We start from the raw sequence: 22,173 nt of genomic DNA, 5'->3' as shown, positions 1-22,173 counted from the left end.
TTTTTAAAATTTGAATTCCCTCTTCGTATCTTTTGTCCTTCATTTTTAGGACATACCTTTGATACTTTTGTCCTGATACCTTAGTTAATTAATAATGGCATTTGGAGCCCAAAGAAACGATATGGTTCACTGTAGGTAACAGTGATATTTTCATGATTACCCAGAAAATTCATCTACTCTGATGTCTTTGGTTCCGCAGATGTGATTGCAAGTTTGTCAACACTCCCTGCCCCTCTTCTCCCAAACGCCTGACTTTTCTCATCTGGTCATGTTGACCCACACAGTTTTGAAATTTAACGTGTTTAGAATTCATAAAATGAGCAATGATATAAAAATTTTAAAAAGCCAATTGCATTTGACTTTGCATTTATTTTGAACCTTGACTTTTTAGACAGTTATTTGTAACCTGTATGTTTGCAACGTCGTCATTCTTTTCAGACTAGTTGGTAGGCAACCTCTGGGTTATCTTGACACACAAGCGCTGTTTTTTGTAGGAAGCCAACTTGTAGGTGTTTTCTCTTTAAATGTTCTCGAGAACATGAGTTAGCTTTTGACTTTTCTCTGTTTTTATTGGCAGATGTGTACCTCTTGCCTGCAGTTACAGGATCTGATATTAGTCAGAGTGGAAAAAATTATTTAGGTGGTGTTGTGTTTAGATTGATAAACTACCGATAGTTGTGAGGAACAGAGGGAATTTGTAGACCTTTGCCCAAGAAAAAGAAACCCACTTTCTGATGTAAACTGTTAGCTTTTGTTATGAGTTAATTTTCTAAAGTGGTTGAGTGAAGGAAGAGTGTTCTTGCCAGTACTTGCCTCCTCCCCCCCCAGACTTGCTTTTAAAGGTTTCCTAATAACTGTTCTTTCATTTGAACTCTTAGGGAAGTGGACATTTTTAAGAATACAGGAAGTAGTTTTCATGTTCATTTCTAATTATAAAGCCTACATTTTAAATACCAAATGTAAGTTGAGTGAAACCTCTGATCTCTGTGGTCCCCCCCCCCCGCCCCCGCGCCTCCCATGCACGGAGGATTGGTCACTGGATCTAGTGGGGGGGGCGGGAATCCCCTCATCATGGATTTTTGCAGGGGGGAAAGTTCTTTGATGATGTCATGCAGTTTCAAGCAGAATACAAAAGGCAGCGTTTCTGCATTTTCCCCATTCTTAATTTAGTAGTTATAACCTTAACATGTTTCATTACGGTTAAAACATGTCGTGCCTTGTGTATTTTGGAATGTTTCACTTTCTCCCTGATCTCTGAGAAGCTAGCCCTCCTGCTGGAATTGTAGAGGATAGGCCTACCTTTGAGAGAGAATTTTTAAAAATATCTTAGTGGTGTAGTGCTTTTATAACTTACATACTGCTAGATACACTCCAGCGGAGCAATTATCTTGTTTATCAAGAACTCTGACCTCACATTAGTGCCAGGATGTTAGAAAGTATTGTCCTGGGGCTGCAGGGGTTGGGAGATGGTTTCAGGGCTATCCCCCCCCCCCCCCCCCCCCCGTTAACTTGTAATAACCGAAATTCTCTCAGGCCCGAAGTTGGGTTGCTGGAAATCGTCCTTTCTGGACACTGGAAGCCACCTCTTTGACTGGAGTTTGACTGGAGACACCTGGCAAAGGGATCTGGTGGAGGAGGAAGCTCTCTCCCTGGGTGGTTCCCCATCCCTGCCTGGGATCTGTCGGGGAGTGTGGAGGAGTGTGGGCAGTGTGGGGGCGGTTGGGTTTGGGTGGTGGCCCTGCTGTTTTTCTTGTGTTGAAATGCCTGATGATGACCCAGCTTTTCCTAGGTACTGCCCTTTTGCGAGCTCCTTTTGTGGGAGATTATCTTCTCCAGAATGTGGCTTGTCTTTTCATTTTAAATGCAATATTCACATGCAAATTGTGAATTTTAAGCATAGTCTAATTTCTTTCTTTTCCTGTATGGTTTGTGTTTTCTGTGCCTTGTGTAAGAAATTCTTCTCTTCCTTGGGTGACAGGAATTGTCTTCAGATATTTTTCTGCAAACTTAAAGTTTTGTCTTTTGTGGGCAGTTCTTCATCTTTCTCATTTTTAAGAATTACATCTATGGGGACATGTACCATTTTATTAGACCTTTGATTTCTTTTTGCTTTTTTGGTAGGGCTTTAAGTGCTCTTAACCTAAGTCATTAGTAGGATTTATCATTGTGTTCACTACTCAGGCGAGATTAATCCCTCATGTGGATGAGAACTTTTATTAAACTTACTGTAAATCTAGTTTCTCCATTAAGGCTCACATTATGAGAAATGATTAAGGTAGAGTCTTATGTTAAAGACAATTATGTTAAGCTTTGGGTCTCAGAAGGTGCTTATTTAGCTTTTACAAATCTACCTGGAAGGTGTACTTTTTTTTTTTTTTTTGCAAGTTTGAAATAATGCGTTGGGATTACACTTACATAATTAAAATGGCTTGTGAGAAACAACTGTCATAATCAAAATCCAGATTCATTTCTAAGCTTGCTTTGATTATCATTGGTGGTTATTTATTAATATATGGCTTTAAAAAACTTTATTTGGAAATAATTTTAATTTCCCGGAAAAACTAAATAGCACAAAGCACATCCATACACCTTATACTCAAAATAACCTGTTAACATTTTACAGAATTTGCATTGTCATTTGCCTCTGTTCCTGAGTGTCTCCCCGCATCCCCACATACAGGCACGTAGAGCTGTCCCTCATTTAAGAGTAACTTAACATTGTGGCCCTTTACTTTAACTTCAGTGTATTTTGGCTAAGCGTAGGGAAATTCTTATATAACCACAGTACAGATTAAGTTCAACATGGAAACTTTAACCTAGCGTTTATATTCTGATTTTATCTGTTGATACGGTACAGTCCCGCATCACAGGACCCAGCCCAGGGGCAGGGATTGCATTTGATTGTTAAACACCTCCTTTAGTCTGGACCATTTGTACAAGCCTCTTTCTTCGTCTTTTGTGACTGTGGCATTTTTGATAAGTGGCTTTAAATACTTCATTTTCGTAATTAAAAAATGTGGTTACCATACAGTAAACCATAAGGTGGTTTTTAGTAATGCTCCTTAATGCTTACTGAAATCTCCCAACCCAGAGCGAGAATGTGGGCCTTAAAGTTTCCCAATACTGTTGGGAAAGTGGAGCCGGCAAACCTGATTCCCCCTTGTCTCGGCGTTATAACTCAAGTTACACGAGATTTTTTGGAGAAACACCGTCATTATTATTATTATTATTATTATTATTATTATTATTATTTAATATTTAATTTATTTGAGAGGGAGAGTGAGCGAGAGAGCTGTTGGGGGGGGGGGGTGAGGGAGGAGCAGAGGGAGAAGAGAAGCAGGCTCCATGCTGAGCAGGGAGCCTGATGTGGATGGGGGGCTCTGTCCTGATCCAGGGACTCTGGGATCATGACCTGAGTGGAAGGCAGATGCTTAACGCCTGAGCCACCCAGGTGCTCCTTGAGAAACATTGAAAAATCTGAAACAATTTATTGAGTCAAATAAATGAAATACTATGCAATTCTTTAAATAAGGGAATAAAAAGACAATTGACCTAACTAATCTTTTCATTTTATTTTTGACTTTTTATTGACATGTATTTTGGGAAAATGCACAGCTCATCAATGAGTGTAGAGCTCAGTGGATTTTCATAAACAGAACACGGCTGGCTAACCAGCACCTTGATCTTGCCTTTCTTATTTTAACTCAACATCTGACTAGTAAGAAAGGTATTTCGAATAGAAAATGATCATTACTAGTGAACGTGGGAGCTAGGCATAGGTAGATTTAGCAACTTAAAAGATGTATTTCATGCCATCACATGGCTTAAAATTCAGAAGTTGAAAGGGTTTATCAGGACAAGTTTTTCCATCTCTGTCCACTGGGTTCCCTTCCGAGTCAGCCACTGTGGCGCCTCCTTACAGGTGTGCCATACGCAGATATAAGCAACGAAGTCTGTCCGCCTGCCCCCTTTTACATGGATGGTAGCATGTGTTACGTACTATCCACGTCTTCCTGGTTTTACCCACACGTCTTGGAAGATTTTCCAGTTGGTACATAAGAAGCTTGATCTTTTTGTATGGACATTCAGGCTCTTTCCAGTTCTTTTCAGCAGTGTTTCTAATTAGCCCCTTAACCCTGTGTCCCGACCTTTTTCACATCATGATACACACATTGAGGTATGTGGGGGCCCCCAAAGGGCTCCTGCTACCCCACCCTCTACCCACTGTACCCCCCAACCCCAGACCTGAAGGGATTGTCATCTCAGCACAACTAGACGGGTTATACCAGTATACTGAGACACGCCAGCGTGACGCTCTGAGTTAACCAGTATTTGTTAATCAAGCATTAGTGAGCCCAGCACTGCCCTCTGAACGGGTCAGAAATTACAAAAGAGTGAAACACAAATGAAACACAAATGGCCTTTTTTCCCCTCAAGGGGTGTAGTCTAATTGAGGAGACAAAAACATGTTTATGAAATAGTTGAGAAAAATGTAAAAGTGTAAAACCCTGTGATAGTGATCTTAAAGATAAAACTACAGGGAAGGGGTAAGATTAGTGATGTTCTTTTTTTTTTTTTTTTTTAAGATTTTGTAGATTTTTTTGTCGGAGAGAGAAATGGAGAGAGGGAGAGTGTACAAGCAAGGGGAGCTGCAGGCAGAGGGAGAAGCAGGCTCGCTGCTGAGAAAGGAGCCTGATACGGGACTCCATCTCAGAACCCTGGGATCATGACCTGAGCTGAAGGCAGACTCTTAACCGACTGAGCCACAGCATCTCTAGTGATGTTCTTTTTAAGGAGGGAGTCTCATCAAGGGAAATTGGGAGTTTAGAGCAAAATATGTAAAAAGAGAAGGTTTTCTTGTTAGTCTGGCTGGCTTAGAAAGGGATGTTGAATGTCTTTATATCAGAAGCCTGGGAATTTTTTTCTGTAATAATGGAAGAGATAATGCTTCAACTGCTGGTTGTCACGGAGCTAGTTTTTTCCTAGTGGTGCCTTCCTCACACCATTAGGCTGCTGGTTAACCTTACCTGGCTGAGAACCTAACTGGCTAGAGTAAGATGCTCCAGATACTGGTCACTGACGCTGGCTGTTTCTTCAAGGCAGAGCCCTGCATGGTTTTATACGGAGCCTTTTGTTCTGGTCTGATGGTTCAATCTCCAAGCTCTTAATAGGTTATAAGGGCAAATTATCATCCAAAAAAGGGTGCTACCATAAAAGGCTATATCAGTAGTGAGTGAGAAGGACATGAAGAAGAAGTGAAAAATGAGATGAAATGAGACCGTGAACAGCACAGCAGTCTATAAGACCCACCGTTGTGTTATTGATTTTTAATTTCATTCCATGTGGTTAGGAACATAGTTTGTATTATTTCAGTTCTTTTAAATTTATTGAGACTTTTTTATGATCTAACATATGGTTACCCTGGAGAGTGTTGCATATGTACTTGAGAAGAGTGTGTTCTGCTGTTGAGCGTTGTGTGGGTTTCTCTCAGGTCTATTGATTTGTAGGCTGATCATCATCTTTTTTCCTGTGTTCGTCTATTTGTTCTACCCATTATCGAAAGTGGGATATTGAAGTCTCGGATACTGTTGGAGTGTCCATTTCTTCCTTTCATTTGTGTTGGTTTTTGCTTCATGTATTTTGGGGCTCTGTTGTTAGGTGCATATATGCTTATAACTGTTACATCTGCAGTTATGGATGGATGAACCCTTTTATCATTATAAAATTCCTTCTTTGTCTTTAGTGACAATTTTTGTCTTGAAGTCTATTTTGTCTGATAGTATAACCATTCCAGCACTCTTGTGGTTATGTTGCATGCTATATCTTTTTCCATACTTTTCCTTTCAGCCTGTTCATGTCTTTGGGTGTTTTTTTTTTTTTTTTAAGGTTTTATTTGAGAGTGTGGGGGGAGAGGTGTGTGCACGGAGAGAGGGGCAGAGGGAGAGGGAGAAAGAATCCCAAGCAGACTCCACACTGAGCGCAGAGCCTGATGTGGGGCTCTGTCTCACAACCCTGAGATCATGATCTGGGCTGAAATCAAGAGTCCGATGCTTAACTAACTGAGCCACTGTTTGTGTCTTTGAATCTAAATTGTGTCTCTTATAGATAGCATGTAGCTGGAGCAGTTTTTAATTGGGGTGTTTAATCCATTTATGTTCAATGTCATTACTGTTAGGGTAGGATTTGTGTTTGTTGTTTCACTATTTGTTTCCTAGGTCATGTCTGTTTTGTTTCTCTGTTCCTGCAATGCTGCCTTCTTTTGTGTTAAATAGTTTTTATACGTTTTCACTCTCTTCTCATTTCTTTTATTTTTTTTGAGTTATTTTTTAAGAAGCTACCTTGAGTGTAACAGTTAACATCTTAACTGATAACAACATAGTTTGGATTAATACCAGCTTAATAACTATAATATACAAAGTCTTTGCTTCGATAAAACGCCATTTTCCTCTTCTTCCTGTTATTGTCATGCAAATTATGTCTTTATACATGATTAGGAGCATCGACACAGATGTGTAATTACTGCTTGGCGCAGTTGTCTTTTAAATCAGATTAGAGAAAGAAGTGTGACAATATATTTATACTGTCTTTTGTATTTACCTATGTAGTTACCCTTACTGCATTCTTTATTCACATGTATTTGGATTAACATTTAGTGTCCTTTCCTTTCAGTCTGAAAGGCCTCCTTTAATATTTCTCATAGGACAGGTTTGCTAGTGACAGATTCTCTCAGTTTTTGTGTATCTGCAAATGCCCTACTTTCTCCTTCAGTTTTGAAAGATGGTTTTGTTGGTAGAGCATTCTTGGTTGACAGTCTTTTTCTTTCAGCACTTTGAATGGAGGCTTTCTGGTATCCATGGTTTCTGCTGAAAAATCAGTTGTAAATCTCACTGAGATCCATCATATGTGATGAGTCTCTTCTCTTGCTGCTTTTGAGACTCTGGTTTTCAGTAGTTTGATTATGATGTGTTTGGGTGTGGCTCTGAGTTTATTGTATTTGGAGTTTGTTGAGCTTCTTGGGTGTGTGGATTGTTTTTCATCAAATTTGGTAACGTCTCAGCTGTTATTTCTTTAAGTATTTTTGCTCTTTTCTCTTTCTTGCTCTTCTGCAACTGCCATATGCATATGCTTGGGTTCTGTTTATTTTTCTTTTCTTTATTTTTTCTTTCTATTTCTCAGACTGGATAATCTCAATTGACCTGTCTTCAAGTTTATTGATCGTTTCTTTTACCTGTTCAAATTTGTTGTGAATTTTTTGTTCCAATTATTATGACTTTCAACTCCAGAATTTCTACTTAGTTCTTTTTTATAATTTCTACCTCTTTATTGGTTGCTCCCCCCCCCCTTAGCATGTCTCATAATTTTTTTGTTGGAAACAGGGCATTTAAAATAATATGGCAACCTTGGAAATCAGATTCTGCCCCCTCCCCAGGGTTTGATGATGTTGCTGTTGTTTGTTTAGTGACTTTTTGGAAATTTTGTAAAGTCTGTATATTTGTGTGTGTATAGGGACTAAAATCTGCTTGGTTTGCTTAGTGGCCAGCTACTGATTGGACAAAGATGTCCGTAGATGCCCGGAACTGAGAAGTCTCCCTGTCTTTGCTTAGGGGCTCTTTGTACTCACTGGTGCTTGCCTTCAACACTCACCATGTGGTTTTCATCTCTTCCTTAGCCTCATTTCCTGCTTATGTAGAGCCTCAAGGTCAACCAGAGATGAGAGCTTAGGGCCTTCTCTGGTCTTCCCTGGGCCATGTGCACAGTCCCATGCATGTTCATGGCTTCTAGGTTCCCACGAATATATTAAAGCTTTTCAAAGCTCCTTATGGACATGTCATACTTCAACTTTCCTTTCTGAGCTTTTTGGTTAGCCTAGGTTTTGCCCATACTGTTAACTACCTCCTCAGGCAGCATGATATTCAACAATTGCTTGTGATTGTTTTGAACAAATATTTCCTCCCTGCCCCACCAAGAGCCTTTTGCAATAGGACGGCTCTTGAGTCAGGTCAAATAAAGACAGCCTTACAAGTAGGGTCTTCTAGGAAACCACTAGGCAGGTCAGATAATGACAGTTCTCTGGGAATGGGGCTTTGAAGGAGCTCCAGTCCTGCTCTGTCCCCTTCCAGTGGCTGCCAGGCTGCTGGTTTTCACCATGATTGTGGACTGTTGGTTTTCAAGGTTACCACATTGCTGGGGAACAGGGCATAGGAATGGGCAAGTTAAAATGCCACAAGATTTACTATTCCTACTAAAATGTCACTGTTTTTCTTGCATAAATACTTCCTGGGTTACCCTAAGCCTTTGGCTAATATCCAGAGCCCTGAAAAGGTTGCCTGAAGCTGTTTTATGCCCATGTTCTCTTTGCTTTTATGGTGGAGAGAATTTTTTTGGATGTCTGTGTTCCACCATTTTCATCGATGTCACCTAAGACCGTCAATAATGGAGCCTTAGCTTCACAGCTTAAATTTTGCCTTTTCCAATTATATAAATCACTCTGAAAATCCTCTTATCCTCTGCTTAAGAAGTCAGGGATTTATGCTCTAAAAATTAGAAAAACTTTCAACCAATCAGTTAGAACATTCATGCATGTTTATTTTTCAAATAAATTTTGAACATCCGATATGATCAAGACACTGTACTCGTTGGGGACAGCGCATTGAGGAAAGTAGAGGCTCTGCTCTCTTCTACTGAGGCTGGGCTGGGTGCAAAGAGACAGACAGTAAAGAGTAACATGTGAGATGCTTAAGGCATAGCAAGGGGACAAATGTTGGAGTGGGGTGAGCAAGGGGCAAGAGGTGTTAAGATGAGGCCAGATGGCACAAATGTCGAGGGAAACGGGAGTGAGTGGAGAGGACGTGCCCTTAGGACACAGTAGGCCTGGGCTTGAATCTCCAGTTTGTCATTCTTCACCAGCTGTGCGATCCTGGGCAGCAAGTTGCCTAACTTCTCTGGAACTTTGTCTCCTTAAAAAAATGGCACAAGAAATTGCCTACCTTGTAGGATTGTTTCAAGGATAAATTGAGATGCTGTGGATTATCCTAGCTAGTGCTTGGCACAGAGCGAGGGCTTATGAAATACTTGAAGTGTCTGAAAAACTAAGTCGTTCAGAACTCATTTCCCGAGGACTTTGCATAGGTTTTGACCTGTATAAACAAGTACTTGAATATGACTTGTAGGAACACTGTGGTGTTGGACTACCTGGTTTTTGCTTTTAGAATTTAGAGAAGACTCTTCTGACAGAACCAGTCAAAGTTGACTTCAAATGGAAAAGTTAGTTGCTTTGGACCTGTAATAACTGGCAAAACAAAACCTTCCATAAGTACATAAACATCTCTGAAATGGTTTCTCCATTTGGGATATGAGTCTTGTGCTTGTGAGGGAGGAGGTGTGGTTCTAAAGGCCAAGAGCTTTGTCTTCACCATGTTCAAATTCGGTAGGAGTGTGTTAACGATGTTCTAGGCTTTACATGTTAATCACCTTTCTTGTTATAAGGTCCCCGCTAGACATATTTAATTTAGGTTGAGCTGACAGGAAAGGGCTCCTTAGCCACATTAGCAGGAGGTGGGATCAGTATATCATTGTCTTTATCTTGAGCTAATAGCTGAATATATTTTCTATATAGTTGAAAAGCTTGAGATCACCCATGTCATCAACTCATTTTCTGTCATAAACTGACGGTCTACCTTTTAAATCACGTTAGTATTCAAAGTGCTGTATGAGCCATTTTGAGGTAACAAGAGTAAAATGAGCTTTAAGGACTTTCTGTCAATATATGAAAATGGACAAATGTATGCGAAAAATACTTCACTACCTAATAATAGTAAACCCACAAACCAGGGCCAAATAGTGTGAGCACCACAGGGAAGTATGGAGGGCTGTGGAACCACCGAGTGGGGTGGGATGGATTGGGAGGAGGCTTGCATTGTCTGGGGGTCACCCCCTTCTCTAAAAGTGGCTGGATTCCTGAACTGTTCTGCACAGTGAGGATGGTATCCTTTCGCATTTGTAAGAGGTCTAGGGATGGCAACAACAAAGCTTTGTAAAGTTGCAATTCCAGTATTTAATCATCCTTGTTGAACTGAACGGGTAAGACTGTCTGGCACCTGCAGTGACCAGTGAGAGAACAAAGGCAGAATGAACCTGACGGTTAGCAGTGTTGTCTGGATCAGGGAGAGACAGTCCGAAGTAAAGCTCCTTAAGGCATAAGAGGGTGTGTTGGACATCAGTGTTCCAAACCCAGTGACATGGGTGTGTGTGTGGGGGGGGATGTGTGTGCGCGTGCACGCACATGTGTACTTCAAGTATTAGCATGGTCCATAGGTCTTTCACTAGGTTGCTCTTTCTCAAAGGGAAGTTATTTATGAGAAAATCACTCGAGGTGTTTGTTGTAGAGCAAATTTCCAGGCCCAAACCCAGAACCAGAGTTTTGGGAAGTGGGGTCCAATGATCTGCACTGTTTATGGGCTTCTCTGATAGTTCTTCTGGCTCGTGTGTAAGAACCATCGATGCCATGAATACTCAGCAACATTTCTGATGATCCTGTGATATTTTGGAACTAGGTAGAGACAAGGTATGTTTTGATTAATTCTCATTCCGCTCCAGTCCCATGCAGAGCATTGTCCTGGTAGAGGAGAAGACAGGAAAAGGGAGTTTGGACTGTGGGCTTTCCAGTAAGAGACTTGACAGTCCAGTGATCAGGGAAGCAGACTTGGCGTACAATGTCCCCTCATATATGTTTGACAGACTAATGCTTTATAATCTTTTTTCTTTTCTTCTCCGCTCTAAGTCATGTTAATTGCAGTGAGTTGTGTAGCCGGATGAAAGTCAGTGGGGGTGAGTGCTGGTCAGCAGTAAATCCTGAATAATGACAAGGGAAGAAGCTCTATTTGATGTGATGACGAAAACAAAGAACTTTTGGCTGGAGATTAAACTGAAAAACACTTTAAAGCTAAAACCAAGTGATATTTTTAAAGATCTTTTTGTCTCTGCAATTGATGATTTCACAAACGTCTCTTTATGTGGTCTAGTTATAAATCTTCCTGGAGCCCTAGCTTGCCTTTTTTTTTTTTTTTGCCTCAGCTTTTGTTAGTTGCCACGAACCATAACTTGAGATTTGTTTAATGAAACAAATTTCAGTTAAAAAAAGAAAAGAGGGAGTTACAAAGTCTTTATTAATTTCTGTGGTGGTTTTAACACTCACAGGTTTTTTGAATAATCTTCTCTCCTGGTGGTGGAGCTTAATTTCTCTCCCTTTGACTGTAGGCTTGTACTCATTTTTAATGAATGGAGTAGGGAATAGGAAAAATAGTAACTTCACGGTACAAAACCTGGCAGACACTCCCTTAATACCAGCAGTATTAAAATAGTCATATTTGTATCATGTACTCCCAAATGTGATGGGATGAGGCAGCTCTTCATCTGTGCCTTAGTCCTCCTCGCGCCGTAACACCAGTCTGGTCATGAGAAAACATCAGATGTACCCAAGCTGAGGGACATTCTACAAAATACCCGACCGTTGTCCTTGCAAGTGCCAAGTTCATGAAAAGCGAGGAAAGACTGAAGGACTGTCATGGATAGGCAGAGACTGAGGAGACAAGACAGCTGAATGCATCGTGGGGTCCTAGATTGGAAGAGAAGAGACATTCGTGGAAAAACTGGTGAGATTTGAATAAAGCGTATGGTTTCGTTAATAGTGTTGTGTGAATGTCAGTTTCTTAGTTTTAATATGCGTGGTGTAGAGTCGTCACATAAGATGCTGCATTAGAGGAAGCTGGGTCAAGAGATGGGATCTCTCTCTACTGTCTTTACAGATCGGTTATAAACCTGAAATTATTTCAAAATAGAAAGTAGTTAGACCCCAGAGATGATCTAATTGGACACACAGAAGTGGAGTGTATGGTGTTGACCGCTCGGTGCCCTGGGGAACCGGGGTGAAGCCACAGAAGACTGGATCTTCTGTGAGTCTAAGTGGATATTGTGCAGGATGTGATTTTTAGCTTATTGACTTCTAGGAAATCGAAGACAGAAAGTTCTTTGTTTGAAAGGCCTGCAGACTTCTAACCCTCATAAAGAGCTTATCATTTGAGCAGGCTTATAATGTACCGTGTTATTACTGTAAGAAATTTGTAATGGTACCATTACAGCAAAACTTTTCCCTGGCTAAAAAGAATCTTTCAGCATTCACTCAGCAATTTAATGCTAGCGCTCTTACTAACGTCATCATGGTTAACCCTATCATGTTTTGTTCCTGGGTTTTCTCTCAGTGAGCCCTTGTAAGGATAAAGACATCAGTACAAGGTTGTTTTATTTGCTGTCTAGCACTTATTTCCAAAGATTTTTCTTTTGAAAAATACTGTAGGTACTACTTTTCCTTTCAACTCCTGTGCATTCCCCTTCAACAGGAATATCCAGTTTAAAGACAGAAGACTTATTTTATTTATAATTATGTGGTTTACTTGAGGCAGAAAGATGAGTTCATTCTTGGTTTTTACCACCCGAGGAGCGCCTCTTCGCTTTTTATGTTGTTATGAATCGATTCTGCAATAATCTAGAATTCTGGTTGTTTCATGAGGGGAAGATGGGTATGGAGATTGAAATATCCCAGATGATATAAACACACTTAAAATTTTTAAAAAGGTTAACTCCTTAAATGAGCTCTCTGTATGCCTGCTCCCTGACACGTCCTGCTCTGGACACTGCGGCTGCCGCAGCGAGCACAGCAAAGCTTGCTCTCAGGCTGCGTTTAGTTCTTTACAGGGGTGTCAGAGGCGACGACTATATACTGGCAGGTGGTGCTAAGCATGGTAAGGGATGGAGTGCTGGAAGGGTTGGGGCGTGCCAGCCCAGCTGTGAAAGTGACAGTGAACCTCGTTTGTACCCCAGAAGGACCATCTCTAGCAGAGGGAATGGGGCATGCAAAGGTGTGGGGACAGGAAGTGTGTGCATGATGAGGACATCAAGGAATCTGGGTGGCAGGGGCACCTGAGTGGAAGGGGCCAGATGCTGGGTTCTATGCTGAGTGAGCTGGGCAGGCACTGGGGGTTTGGGGCAAGGGAGTCCAGGGAGCTGTTTCAAAATGACCCCTCTGGCTGGTGTGTGAAGACACTGCAGGGGAGCAAGAGTGGGAGCCAGGGAGATTGGCGAGCAAGCACTCCGGTAACTCAGAGGGAAAGGTAGCTTGGTGTAGGTGGCAGCAGTGGGAGTGGTGCAGAGTGATTAGCCTGTGGATGAATTTTGAAGGTAGAGCTGATAGGACTTATGGAGCGATGAGATGTGGGAGAGAGGAAAGTTGCCCGAGCAGTTGATGGGATGGAGTTACAGGGATGGGGAAGACAAGGAAGTTCAGGTTAGAGATACCAGTGTGAGTCAAGTGCATTTTCACAGTATTTAAAGCCAGAGGAGCAATGACATCACCAAGGGAGTTAGAAAAAGTCTAGGGCTGAGCCCAGGGCCTCCCAGGGGCTGGAAGTCAGAGATGAGGAGGAATCCAGCAAAGGAGACTGAGCCAGGGAGGCCAGTGAAATAGGAGGAAGACCTCACCTTTGATTTACATTTGCTTAGTTTGAACTTGAAGTGTTTGAACATTCACCATTCAGACTTTTCAATCATGACTGGTGCTTGGGAATACTTCTTAAAACTGATAGAGCTCAGGGGGCAGCCAAGGGCTGGTGGACCACAGATGGCTGGTGGTCCACACCTGGGCAGAGGCTAGAAGATTGTTTGCTTGGAGTAAGAAGCGGTGGGGCTTGTGTCCCTGTGATACGAGGTCGTATTTATCATGGAATTTGACATTCAGGTACGTTCATATAAAACTGCATGGTTTTGCTTGTTCTAAAAAACATAAGCCACCCCATAGAGTTGAGTGCATTATCATGAAGTTGCTTCAGATCCATAACTAATTGATGGAGAAATGTACCAGGGACTTAGCCTTTCTGTTATAATCTTTGGTCTATAAAATTCCTAATAAACAAAGAGCTTCCTGATTACCAAGTGATCTAAGTCAGTTTTAATAGTTACAGTAGATCAATAAGGTTTCCAAGTGGGCACTTAACCATGGAAGGCAGAAATAACTATTAATTTCAGGAGAAAGTTATAATTGAACATTGACTCAGTTAAGCCTTTGTAGTAAATAATTTGTTTTTGGAGAGGATGAGGTTTAAGGGGCATCCTACACTTTTGCTGTGGTGAGAAAATGCATCTAAAGTATCTCTCCCAAGCCTGGGTTTCCTCTTCTCTGAAACGGAGTTGTTGAATGTATCCTGGATTGTACAGATGGTAAAGTGCCTGATTCAGAATTTGAATCCAGGCAGTCTTACTGCAGAGCCTACAATCTAACTAACACAATTACATTTTCTTTTTCTGTATCATACTGTGCTGTACTCTACCTTTTTATTGTAACTATTGCCAGGAGTCATTTGAAAAGAACAAAGTTCAGTTTTTGACAATTTTAGACAAAAGGGAAAATTTTCATGCTTCATACATTTCTTTGGTGGGATATTTGCAGTATACCCATCTGTTTAAGATGATACTCAGCTGGTAGCCGTTAGATCTCATAGTACTCTGCAAGTTTTCTTTGTTAGACCCTCGCCGAGCTAGTGTAAATGTCTAGCTGAAAAGCAGTGATTTAAGTGGGCTTAAAGTGGTGGACCTCAACCCAAGAACCAACAAAAGAAGTGTTTGATTTCCAATTCCTAGATTTACTCTTAGGAAGTTTTTAATGCAGAAGAGAGAAGTAGAGCAAACATTCCTGGATCAGTTGCTCAAATCTTCAAGCTAGTCTTAAAATTTCTTAAAAGTTACTTTAAAGATGCTGGTTGGTCACAGTCTTCTGAAACAAGTCCTCTGAATTCTCTGGCCTTGATGAAGGTGTTTATTAACTGTGTAATTGAATTTTTAGGTAGTTTAGAAGATGGTAATATTCCACATTCACAGTCGATTTTATGTGGTATTCTGTGGTCATCCCTGTAGGAAGAAAAATACTGCCAGATCCTTGGCCAGAAATCTTCATTCTCTGCTATTTTCTAGGGGAAATCCATTGGTGTCATCTTGACTTACAGTACGTGTAGTAGGTTGAATAATGGCCACCCAAAGATTTCAAGTCCTAATCCCTTAAATCGGTAAATATTATTTTCTTTGGAAAAAGGGTCTTTGCAGATGGATTTAAACTAAAAATTTTAAGATGAGATTACCCTGGATTATCCAGTTGGGTCCTAAAATGCCATCTCGAGAGTCCTTATAAGAGAGAAGTGCAAAGAGAAGTAACACAGACACCAAGGAGAAGACAGGTGGAGACCGGAGCGATGTGGCCACAAGCCCGGAATGCCAGCAGCCATCAGAAGCTGGAAGAGACGAGGGGCAGAATCGTCCCTGCAGGGAGCATGGCCCTGCTGGAGTGCAGACTGCTGGCCTCCGGAATGTTGAGAGAGTGACTCCCGCTGTTCTAAGGCACCTGGTTTGTGATCATTTGTTACAGCAGCTCAGCAGGTGACTACAGCCTGACCCAGAAACGTGGCCGTGTCGCTGTGGCCTGAGGAGAACCACTCTCTTTCTCTAATCTGGGGGTGTTTCTTATGGTTATGTGGTGGTAAGTACCTCACGGATGGTAAGCGTTCACTGCTGGCCATTCTTAGTGCTGGGTTTGTCTAAAGCAGCAATTCTCAAAAGTGTGGTCCCTGGGACAGCAGTGTGAGCGTCACCTGGTTCTCAAGTCCCACGCAACAGAAATCAGAGCTTCTGTGTGTATAAACGTTACCATGTATCAGAGTCACCTGGGGGGCTTTTTAAAACACACTGCTGAGCCCCATCCTTGGACCTGATTCAGCAGGTGCGGGGCAGGGCCTGAAAATTTCTAGCAAGTGGCCGGGTGGTTCTGATGCTGCTGGTCGGTCCAGGGACCACACTTTGAGAATCACAGGTCTAAGGTTTGGTGGTTTACAGAACAGTGAGTAGAAAGAGATTTTTGGGTTGTTTTGTTTTTAAATAAACTTTTGGCTTTAGGAGAGTTTTGGATTTACATATCTTTATCGCAAAGATAAAGGTCATACTTTATTCAGATGTCTTTAGTTTTTACCTACTGTCCTTTTTTTTTAATCTTACGTCGCCTTAGACCTCTCTGGTCTGTGACCGTTTCTTCAGCTCTCCTTGTTTTTGATGACCTTGACAGTTTTGAGGAATACTGGTTAGGTAGTTTGTAAAATGTCCCTCTTTAGGATTCATCTGATGTTTTTCTCATGATTAGACTGGGGTTATAGGATTTGAGAGGAAGACCACAGACGTGAAGTGCCGTTCTCCTCACATCAGGTCAGGAGTAATACTGTCAGCGTGACTTAGCACCGTTGATGTTGGGACACCGGGTTGGGGGAGTGTTAGGTCTCCTCCCCTTTCCAGAGTATGCTTTTTGGAAGGAAGGCATTAAGTGCAGCCCACACGTAAGGAGTGAGGAGTTACGTTCCCACAACCTGGGGTTGGACTGTCTACATAGATTATTTAGAATTCTGCACAGATTTGTCTTTTTTCTCCCATTTATTTATTCAGTTTTTAATTTACATCAGCATGGACTCATAGATACGTATTTTATATTTCGGGTTCTATACTACTTTATTCGGTTGCTGAAATTGTTCCAGCCCTGACTGTTGGGGAATCTTCCAGTTGGCTTTCCTTCCCTTCCCTACCCCTTGTTCTCCCCCTCTTCCCTTCTTCTCTCTTGAGCGCTTACTCTCTGGCACTAGAAGGTACTGTAGGCTCATCTTGTAAACTTTCTGCTGAAATTTTCTGCCATTTTTTTCAAGGAGCCCACACTCCTTCTATTGGAAAATGGCATTAGAAACCAAGATCTGGGTGCTAGGTGTGCTTGTTGCTGTTGGGGTGTCAGTTGCCTCTACGTCCACTCATATGACAGAGCAAGGAAATTTATGTGTGTATACTGGCCCATGTATATATACACAAATCTCTAGTTCGGTGTAGAACCGCCTGTATCTATATGGAACTAGACTCATGTCGATAATGATGTCTCCAGGTCAGATCATCAGCACATGGGTTGTTCTAGCCGCCTCCTTTTGCTTGACTATAACCTCCCATTTGAGCAGTGAGAAACCTGTCTGTCTCCATCCACCATCCCTTTAGTTAGTTGTTCAGTCCCAGTGTACATATAGAGTGGTTTCTGAATCTTTAACATGTGTCCCCGTGAGAAGCTTTATCAGTTAGAGTACAGCGCTCTTGGACAGTTTCATTTGCCTTTAGTCTTAGTTTCTATTCATTTCCATACTTAGGTCAGCAGCCTTTTCCCCCCACTCCCCTTGGTGTGATTGTTTCGTACCTTTGTAAAACTGTTTGTTTTGTCATTGGCTGCATTCCATCCTGGAGTCCCCTGACCTCTTCAATGACTTAAAAAAAAAATTGTATATGTTTAGGTTCATTCTTTGTGCTATAAATTTTGATAAATTTGTTTTGATAAATATGTATCCATCATGTGGATATGTGTGTATAATGTGTCCATCACTGTATCCGTAGTGTCGTGTATCCTTCATGACAGTATCATACAGCAGAATAGTTTCACTGTGCTAAAAAATCCCCGGCTTCCACCTATTCAGTGCTCCTCCCCCACACCTTCCTCCCTCTAAGTCCTTGGCAGCCACTGATCTTCTTACTGTCTCTGTAGTTTTGCCTTTTCTAGAATGTCATAAAATTGAAATCATACAGTATGTAGTTTTTTTTCAGACTGGCTTCTTTAGTTAGGAATGTGCATTTAAAGTTCCTCCACCTCTTTTGTGGCTTGACAGGTCATTTCTTTTTATTACCAAATAATACTCCATTGTCTGGATGGTCTGCAGTCTATTCATCTGTTGCAGGACATTTTGATTGCTCCTGGGTTTTGGCGATTATGAATAAAGCTGCTATAAAACATTGGCGTGCATGATTTTGTATGGGCATATGTTGTGAAGTCAGTTGGGTAAATATCTAGAAGTGTGATTGCTGGATGTGTGGTAATACTGTGTTTAGCTTTGTAAGAAACCGCCAAACTGTCTTCCAGAGTGTACCACATTGCCTTCCCACCAGTAATGAATGGGAGTTTCTGTTGCTCTTGGGCTCTCAAGCACTTGGTGTCGTCAGTGTTCTGGATTTAGCCATTTTAATAGGTGTGTAGTGGTATTTCATTGTTGTTATAAGGAGGAGGTTTTTCGTACCATATTTATGGTTTAGTCCAGGCTGATGTGCTTTTATTTGGTACTGTTCTAACTGTTTATAATTTGGGCAAGGGGCTCTTTCCATTTTTGTATTTCAATAATATTAAACTTGGCCAGGTTTGTGCTTGACTATAATGAGGATATGGAAAATTGTTGAATTGATCTTCTCAATTGGGTTTGATTTTTTTTTTTCCTCCCTGGTCTTTTTTTGGTTGTTCATGTGCCTTAGGCACCTAGAATATTAATGCAGAGCACTGAACCTTAACGCTAATGGCAAACGTTTTCAGAACAAGTCTGAACAACTTATAGAAGATGATCACATTCTGTGTTTCAACCAAGGTGAATATTAAGAAAAGCTGAGAGCGATTTTAAAGAGATGTACGTGAATTGTTCATCATTTTGTTCATTCAACAGGTAATTAGTAAATGCCTTCCATGAGATGGTGGTGTAGTATGGCAGGGGTACTAGGCTGAGTAAACTTGTACCCATCCTTAACGTTGCAGAATTTTTCTAAAGGGAGAGACAGGATATACAAACTTCTGTGATTCATTCAATACTCAGCAAAATCAACACTTAGCAAAAAGTTGGGCGCTTGCTGTGTTTCTGGCACTGGGAAGTCAGAGGTGAGCAATGGGAAGGTCCCTGGGCCCCGTAGCATACATCTGTGCAAAGGCACTATTTCATTCTTTACAGCATGGGTTCTCTGTAGTACCAAGACAAAGTAGAGAGAGCTGTTAGCACAAAGAGCGGGAAGGTCTGACCTGGGCCTGTGGGGCAGGCTCTGAGGGAGTGTCTAAAGGATGAGTTATGAATTCAGTAGGTTGAGGCGGGGAGTGGGGAGATGAGAAAGGTAAAGGATAGAAGGAGCCAAGTTGAGGGTAGTCAGACAGTAGTGCCTGGGGCTGTTCTATTATCAGCTTGCTTTCATTCTGATGATTTCCCCAGCAAAGGCTCTTATAGTGCTTCAAACCCCAACCCTTTCCCCTTCACAGGTAAATAAAGTGCCCAGTGGTATAATTCAAAGTACTTCTTGCAGAGACTGGATTTTTCTTAGATGACATTTTTACCATCTGATAGAAACAGCACAGACTAATGCATGAGTAAAAAGCATTCCTCTCCTTTTAGCCAGGCAGCGGATCAAAGATGAATAAGACAAGAACCTTACTTTCAAGGAGCCTGTGGTCCTGCAGGGGAGAGATGGTGTATAATCACACACCTCCGAGAGAAGTGGTACCAGCAGAGCCAGGAACAGGGTGTTCTAGAAAACCAGTGACAGACTGCTGGGGGTGGAGGAGTGGGTGGGGGGGAGAGGTCCACATGGGTGGGACTCAGCCAGAGCCTTGTTGACTGACCCAAGAGGATGGTCCCCACCTTACGAGGATGGGGCATCCTGTCAAAGGGAACAGTAGGTATGAAGTCACAGGGATATGGGACAGTCCCACCTGCCATGAAAGCTACATGTGGCTTAGTGTGACTTAGATGGATGGACAGAAGTGGTTAGTTTTTATTTTAGGGGCTGAGGGCATTCACCACCATGCAGCCTCTGCGCGGGGACTGCCTTCATGTTTTAACAGATTTTTTTTTTTTTTTTACCTGATTCCTGTAACACATAAACCAGCAGACCTTCATATGGAAAAAATAAGTCTTCTGTAACCTGCAATAAGGTCATTACAATGAAGAGATTAAAGATTTCCACAGTTTATTTGTTCAAGGGAGGTGTGTATGCCCAGCTTACATTGCCTGATCCATCCAAGTGAACTTGTAATAAAAATCATTCCATGATGTGATAGAAGAAATAGGGACTGTACATTTTCTTCATGATCTCGATAGTTACAAAACGAGGTGGAAAAAGTCAACGCAGATAAAGTCTATTTTAGTGGAGTTGAAAAGCTATGTTGTCGTCTTATCGAAGTTGTTTTCTGAGCTACTTCTGCTCAAAGAACACCCTAAAATATAGAGCTTCACCTCCCAAAATGAGTGGATCACAAAATTATCTTTTCACCTGAACTCAGAATTTGAAAAAGCTGTGGAAAAGGAAACGGAGTTATGATTTGTTTAGTGAAGTATAAGGATTCAGACTCACTCGGAGCAAATGAATTGAGCAGGTGACACCCGAGAGTTGAACTTAGCCAGAGTTCATTGATTCTAAGATGCCATCCAGGGGCATCGGGAAAGAAGACACTACCACCAAATAACTGTGCTGGAGTGCTTGCTTACTGGTAATAAGTCACACCCCAACTGCAGAGATGCTGAGATGTGAGAACCTCGAAATGGGGTCCGTTCTGTATTTCCTACTGCTGACCAGCCTATGGGATTATCAGAGTGCTGAGCTGTAGAATGAGAATCATCTGGGGACACCAAGTTGTGTTCCCCATGCCCTCAATTTTTAGTACAGTCCCTGCATGTAGTAGGTGTCTGGTAACTGAGTAAATACATAAATGGAGGAAGGGATAGGTGGATGGACAGAGAGACGGATAGACAGATGTGAAGTAGGAGTTGAAGGTGGTTGTTAGCTTAGAGAAGGTTTGTGTGGAAAGGGGTTCCAGGCAGTTTAAATTCTTAGAAAAATTATTAAAGTAGCAAATTTGACAAGAGTCTAGTGTTGCTTATATTATGGTAGTAATAATAATCACAAAGATTTAATACTTAAATAAGTGCTTGACCCTTAGGACTTTACACGTACGAATTCATTTTGTCCTCATAACAATTCAAGGAGGTAGGTGCTGTTATCCCCATTTTACAGATAAGAAAACTGAGGCCCAAAGTTATACAGCAGTGACTTAGAAGGATGTAATAAGAATGCTGGCATCAGAGGGGCGCCTGGATGGCTCAGTTGGTTAAGTGCCTGCCTTCAGCTCAGGTCATGATCCTGGGGTCCTGGGATTAAACCCTGTGTTGGGCTCCCTGCTCAGGAGGGAGTCTCCTTCTCCCTCTCCCTCTGCCCCTTCCCCTGCTCATATGTGTGTGCTCTCTCCCTTTCTCTCTTGCGCTCTCTCTCAAATAAAATCTTAAAAAAAAAAAAGAATGCTAGCATAAGAATACTCTAAATCTGTTTACAGTTAGAAATTATTTTGATTTAAACAATTATTTTGAAAGAATTTAGTTTTCTATTTTAAAATTATGTGAGAGTCTGTGCCCTGGCAGCTCCCTGAAGGGCTTACTCAATAGACACTAAACATTGTGTACTTACCCCTTCATTTTTTAATGGCCTTTCAAACTTAAGTTTGCTCTGGCATTGTAGGCTTATGTTGATAGTATACGCCAGAAAACCTTTTAAATTATCAGCTCTGTGAGTTACGGTCTTCACCTAGTATTTTCAGCTCTTCGTATATCGTTTAATGTACCAAAGTATCTAAAAATTTATTAAAATTGTAGAGGTTGTACCTGATTGAAAATTGTCATTGTTTTTTTTTTTTTTAAGATGGCAGATAGAGACACAAAGAACTTGTGGGGTGAGGCTGATGCAGACTTTGCTATGGTCAGTGTCTCCCCGTAAAAGGGCTGTAAAAATTATAGTGCTTTTGTGATATAAACAGGCCCCGGTAAGTCTGTGTTGAATGCACATGGGGGTGGAAGAAATTCAAGGTGCCTGGTGATGTGCAGTTGCCACTCTGCACCACACTCCTGTGCTTGAGATGCAGGACTCGCCCGTCCCTCCCCTGGCCTCTCTTCTGCAGTCTTCATAATTATTGTGATATTTTTATTACAACTTAGATCCCACTTTCTCATGACTCACAGAAACTACTTCTGATTTTAAGACTTAAGAAAATAGGATTTGAGATTCAAAGCAGTACTTTTCTAACACCCATGTAGGTGTCTTTGTGTCACTGCGAGATTGTTGCTTACATCAGAGGGCATTTTTTCTGTGAAATGCAGTGTTTTTGCATGACTAGAGTATGTATGGTCTCCAGAGGCTGATGTTGAGGTGTGGTCAGACCTCCAGCCTCTCTTCCTCCTGCGCGCTCTGCTGTGTGCGCCGTGCAGGTCCCCGCTACAG

General features: G+C 41.6%; 1 protein-coding gene across 1 annotated transcript in view; it reads left to right on the top strand.

The window, feature by feature from the left end:
- Positions 1–22,173, top strand: part of CHSY1 (chondroitin sulfate synthase 1) — a 70,352-nt gene that overhangs the window by 15,920 nt on the left and 32,259 nt on the right. The window lies entirely within an intron of this gene.

This window comes from Ursus americanus, chromosome 28 (assembly GCF_024610735.1).
Source record: "Ursus americanus isolate L20-20 chromosome 28, mUrsAme1.1.p, whole genome shotgun sequence".
NCBI classification, from domain to species: Eukaryota; Metazoa; Chordata; class Mammalia; order Carnivora; family Ursidae; genus Ursus; species Ursus americanus.
Note: the sequence above shows the minus strand (reverse complement) of the source record. Positions and strands in the feature narration are given on the sequence as shown.